Genomic DNA, 6,260 nt, shown 5'->3' with positions numbered 1-6,260 from the left:
GCTACTTCCGGGTTGGAGCGGCGGTCGCATCGCACTTCGCTCCGCAGGTAGTATAACTTTTTCATTACATTTCATTACATTTCATTATAGTACAACGGTTGATTTGTCTAATCTTAGCAATTTCTTCTTAGCTAGCTACATAGCCGTCCTTGTATCAGAGATAATTGCATAATTATCGTATTTCGTCGCCCTAACGTAGCCTTCACTGCTATTCGCCCAGCAGCTAGCCAGCTAGCAAACGCTAGCAAACGCCCACTGATTAGCAGCACTGTAGTACTATTACACTCAACTGAACGACTTGATTAGTTTAGTGTTAGCTAGCTACATAGCTGTCTTTGTATCCAAGATAATTGTGTAGTTTAGAGTGTGTACTCTTGGAGTGATTATCTTAATTTACCGAGGTTAGCTAGCCAGCTATTTGTCGTCCTTAACGTAGGAGACTCTGCTAGCTAGCCAACAGCTAACAGCTAACAGCTAGCCAACGTCTACTGAATTGAACTCAACAACCCGGTCGCACTCACAGGTAGTATCACATTTTCATTTCATTTCATTACAGTACAACGGTTTGATTTGTTTGATCGTAGCTAGCTACATAGCTAGCTACATAGCCGTCTTTGTATCAAAGATAATTGTGTAGTCCAGAGCGATTTTCTAGGTTAGCTAGCCAGCTATTGTCGTTCTTTTAACGCAACGTAACGTAAACAACACTGCTAGCTAGCCAGCTAGAACCCGAATAGCAGCACTGCAGAAACTATTACACTCAACGGAACGACTTGATTAGTGTAGTGTCAACAACGCAGCTACTGCCAGCTAGCCTACTTCAGCAGTACTGTATCATTTTAATCATTTTAGTCAATAAGATTCTTACTACGTAAGCTTAACTTTCTGAACATTCGAGACGTGTAGTCCACTTGTCATTCCAATCTCCTTTGCATTAGCGTAGCCTCTGCTGTAGCCTGTCAACTATGTGTCTGTCTATCCCTGTTCTCTCCTCTCTGCACAGACCATACAAACGCTCCACACCGCGTGGCCGCGGCCACCCTAATCTGGTGGTCCCAGCGCGCACGACCCATGTGGAGTTCCAGGTCTCCGGTAGCCTCTGGAACTGCCGATCTGCGGCCAACAAGGCAGAGTTCATCTCAGCCTATGCCTCCCTCCAGTCCTCGACTTCTTGGCACTGACGGAAACATGGATCACCACAGATAACACTGCTACTCCTACTGCTCTCTCCTCGTCCGCCCACGTGTTCTCGCACACCCCGAGAGCTTCTGGTCAGCGGGGTGGTGGCACCGGGATCCTCATCTCTCCCAAGTGGTCATTCTCTCTTTCTCCCTCACCCATCTGTCTATCGCCTCCTTTGAATTCCATGCTGTCACAGTTACCAGCCCTTTCAAGCTTAACATCCTTATCATTTATCGCCCTCCAGGTTCCTCGGAGAGTTCATCAATGAGCTTGATACCTTGATAAGCTCCTTTCCTGAGGACGGGTCACCTCTCACAGTGCTGGGCGACTTTAACCTCCCCCACGTCTACCTTTGACTCATTCCTCTCTGCCTCCTTCTTTCCACTCCTCTCCTCTTTGACCTCACCCTCTCACCTTCCGCCCCTACTCACAAGGCAGGCAATACGCTCGACCTCATCTTTACTAGATGCTGTTCTTCCACTAACCTCATTGCAACTCCTCCAAGTCTCCGACCACTACCTTGTATCCTTTTCCCTCTCGCTGTCATCTAACACCTCCCACACTGCCCCTACTCGGATGGTATCGCGCCGTCCCAACCTTCGCTCTCTCTCCCCCGCTACTCTCTCCTCTTCCATCCTATCATCTCTTCCCTCTGCTCATACCTTCTCCAACCTATCTCCTGATTCTGCCTCCTCAACCCTCCTCTCCTCCCTTTCTGCATCCTTTGACTCTCTATGTCCCCTATCCTCCAGGCCGGCGCGGTCCTCCCCTCCCGCCCCATGGCTAGACGACTCATTGCGAGCTCACAGAACAGGGCTCCGGGCAGCTGAGCGGAAATGGAGGAAAACTCGCCTCCCTGCGGACCTGGCATCCTTTCACTCCCTCCTCTCTACATTTTCCTCCTCTGTCTCTGCTGCTAAAGCCATTTTCTACCACTCGAAATTCCAAGCATCTGCCTCTAACCCTAGGAAGCTCTTTGCCACCTTCTCCTCACTCCTGAATCCTCCTCCCCCCCCCCCTCCCTCTCTGCAGATGACTTCGTCAACCATTTTTGAAAAGAAGGTCGACGACATCCGATCCTCGTTTGCTAAGTCAAACGGCACCGCTGGTTCTGCTCACACTGCCCTACCCTGTGCTCTGACCTCTTTCTCCCCTCTCTCTCCAGATGAAATCTCGCGTCTTGTGACGGCCGGCCGCCCAACAACATTACATTACATTTAAGTCATTTAGCAGACGCTCTTATCCAGAGCGACTTACAAATTGGTGCTGTTGGAGCAAACCATTGAGAGGCTGAAGTAGCAAGCACATGCACATTAAGAGAATATGATATCCAGGCCATATGACACCCAGACCATACTCTATTTATGTAGGAATACATTAACCAAGGCCATACGTGCATTCATGACAGCTGAACATGCTGTGGTCAGCAGGGTGCAGGAATGAAGATGTAGGCAGGATGACTGATGACTAACATGTAAAACATGGGCATGCAGTATATACATTATTTTTAGAACATGGAAAGAGTTCTGCCATCGTTGTGACCAAAAGCAGATACTAAGGGGGAGTGACTTTGTATACATATGTAATGTACACCAATACTATGTATGTATAAAAGCAGAGCCAGTGCTACCGGCGGCTTTCCCATGGACCAGCACGGCTTTAATAACTTGCATTAAAGTCTACATTGAATTCAACAGTTTCTTCTGAGAGTATTATATTTCTATAGACAGTATTATATTTCTGTAACGATTATCTACGACAGTGCATACACCTTATGACATCCAGTGGAACAGCCACTTTACAATAGTGCATCTAAATCCTGCCCGCTTGACCCTATCCCCTCCTCTCTTCTCCAGACCATTTCCGGAGACCTTCTCCCTTACCTCACCTCGCTCATCAACTCATCCCTGACCGCTGGCTACGTCCCTTCCGTCCTCAAGAGAGCGAGAGTTGCACCCCTTCTGAAAAAACCTACACTCAATCCCTCCGATGTCAACAACTACAGACCAGTATCCCTTCTTTCTTTTCTCTCCAAAACTCTTGAACGTGCCGTCCTTGGCCAGCTCTCCCGCTATCTCTCTGAATGACCTTCTTGATCCAAATCAGTCAGGTTTCAAGACTAGTCATTCAACTGAGACTGCTCTTCTCTGTATCACGGAGGCGCTCCGCACCGCTAAAGCTAACTCTCTCTCCTCTCATCCTTCTAGACCTATCGGCTGCCTTCGATACTGTGAACCATCAGATCCTCCTCTCCACCCTCTCCGAGTTGGGCATCTCCGGCGCGGCCCACGCTTTGCGTCCTACCTGACATGTCGCTCCTACCAGGTGGCGTGGCGAGAATCTGTCTCCTCACCACGCGCTCTCACCACTGGTGTCCCCAGGGCTCTGTTCTAGGCCCTCTCCTATTCTCGCTATACACCAAGTCACTTGGCTCTGTCATAACCTCACATGGTCTCTCCTATCATTGCTATGCAGACGACACAATTAATCTTCTCCTTTCCCCCTTCTGATGACCAGGTGGCGAATCGCATCTCTGCATGTCTGGCAGACATATCAGTGTGGATGACGGATCACCACCTCAAGCTGAACCTCGGCAAGACGGAGCTGCTCTTCCTCCCGGGGAAGGACTGCCCGTTCCATGATCTCGCCATCACGGTTGACAACTCCATTCCTGTATGCCCGTTCCTGTAGGTTCATGCTCTACAACATCCGCAGAGTACGACCCTGCCTCACACAGGAAGCGGCGCAGGTCCTAATCCAGGCACTTGTCATCTCCCGTCTGGACTACTGCAACTTCATTGGCTGGGCTCCCTGCCTGTGCCATTAAACCCTACAACTCATCCAGAACGCCGCAGCCCGTCTGGTGTTCAACCTTCCCAAGTTCTCTCACGTCACCCGCTCCTCCGCTCTCTCCACTGGCTTCCAGTTGAAGCTCGCATCCGCTACAAGACCATGGTGCTTGCCTACGGAGCTGTGAGGGGAACGGCACCTCAGTACCTCCAGGCTCTGATCAGGCCCTACACCCAAACAAGGGCACTGCGTTCATCCACCTCTGGCCTGCTCGCCTCCCTACCACTGAGAAGTACAGTTCCCGCCAGCCCAGTCAAAACTGTTCGCTGCTCTGGCCCCCAATGGTGGAACAAACTCCCTCACGACGCCAGGACAGCGGAGTCAATCACCACCTTCCGGAGACACCTGAAACCCCACCTCTTTAAGGAATAAAGGATAGGATAAAATCCTTCTCACCCCCCTCCCCCTTTAAGATTTAGATGCACTATTGTAAAGTGACTATTCTACTGGATGTCATAAGGTGAATGCACCAATTTGTAAGTCGCTCTGGATAAGAGCGTCTGCTAAATGACTTAAATGTAATGTAAATGTGCTTTTTGGCAAACTGGAGTCAACCTTTTGGATGACATGGGTCCCATTATGTCTGGCAAAAACCAAACACTGCATTCAACAGTAAGAACCTCATACCAACAGTCAAGCATGGTGGTGGTAGAGATGGTTTGGGGTCAGCATGGTGGTGGTAGTGTGATGGTTTGGGGAGGCTTTGCTGCCTCAGGACCTGGATGACTTGCCTTAATAGAAGGAACCATGAATTCTGCTCTGTATCAGAGAATTCTACAGGAGAATGTCAGGCCAACCGTCTGTGAGCTGATGCTGAAGCACAGCTGTGTGTCATGCAGCAAGACAACGATCTAAAACAAACAATCAAGTTGTCGTGTCTTTGGCTATACCGGATTAAATGATATGACATGCTATTCTATAAAATCATTTCTCTGTAATTAATATTACCTGATTAAGCTACTCAGGTAAATAATTCAACTAGAAAGTCGGGGCACCACGAAAGAGTGTTTATAGAGCTGTTATCTTCCGAATAAACTCTTAAAGACCTGGTCATCTTTTACATCAGTAGCAGTCAATATTTAATCCTCACCTTATTTAGTCTCAACCAAGAATTTACAACTTTCAGATATCTTCATGAACCCTGGCTAACAAGTTGAATCAGCAATACAACATTTGGTTTAATTATTTATTTACTAAATACATAACTAATCACACAGAATTACATATACACAGAATTAATCATACATTGATGGACCTGGTGAACAGAGCCGATATAGAGGCTGGTTACACAAAGAAAACGGGCTGGGTTTGAGTGAAAGAGCGGGAAGACTGTAAATACAGTATCTTATGCATTCTAAATTACCACCCATTTGGAAAAGGAGAATGCAATAAATATTTATTCTGAGCTGCGCTTCGGTAGATTTGTCGTCAATGGAAGGCCGGTTTGTCCTTTGAAGAATGTCTCTTGGTGAACTGGAGCGTGGTAGAATGGATACTCTGTCCGTCCTCCCCTAGCCAGCATTTAGCGACTGCTGCTAACTCAACGGCTAGGAGGTTTCACTTCTGGAGTGAATAAGAGTTCAAAGTTCATACCAAGTTGCCATACTTTTAAGCTCATATTCTGTCTGGTATCGTCGAAATTCATCCTTTCCGCGTGTTGGTCATCACCTGCACAGTGAAATTTGATGCCAATTGCGTTAGGTTCTTGCTGAGGTTGGCTTAGTTCTGTAGGTGGTGTTTGACCTTTCAACGTGGGGATGGTAAGTCCTCACGTCCTTGGAACAGGCTGTTATCTGAGCCCTTTTAACGTAGGACCGTCGCCCTAACGTACTCGGAATAGAAAGTTACATTTTCGTCAAGGGGTTTATATAGGATTGGGAGAGAGGGCCGTGTTTCATAGTTTACAACCCAGGTCTGTTCACATGGGCGGGGCCTCTGAGTGAGCAGAGTGGTGTTCTTCTGACAAACCGTCCTTTCATCTTCTCACAAATAGTTTCATTCCGAGATACAGTTTATTTCGTCCTATCATCAGTAATCATGTCTCAGACATCAACTGAACTGACATCATATTCATATGAGTCCCAACGCATATTTTCAACTGGTTGGATTACCGATATATGGTTCCGTTTCCCACCTTCTGATGTCACCAGACTCCTCTCTACGTTAACTAAATGGATTTTCATTGGTCGGTAGAGTAGAGAGAGGAAAAAGGTATTTACCTCCCCCTT

The sequence above is a fragment of the Oncorhynchus keta genome, chromosome 35 (assembly GCF_023373465.1).
Source record: "Oncorhynchus keta strain PuntledgeMale-10-30-2019 chromosome 35, Oket_V2, whole genome shotgun sequence".
Classification (NCBI taxonomy): domain Eukaryota; kingdom Metazoa; phylum Chordata; class Actinopteri; order Salmoniformes; family Salmonidae; genus Oncorhynchus; species Oncorhynchus keta.
The sequence above is the reverse complement of the archived record's forward strand: the minus strand, read 5'-3'. Positions refer to the sequence as shown.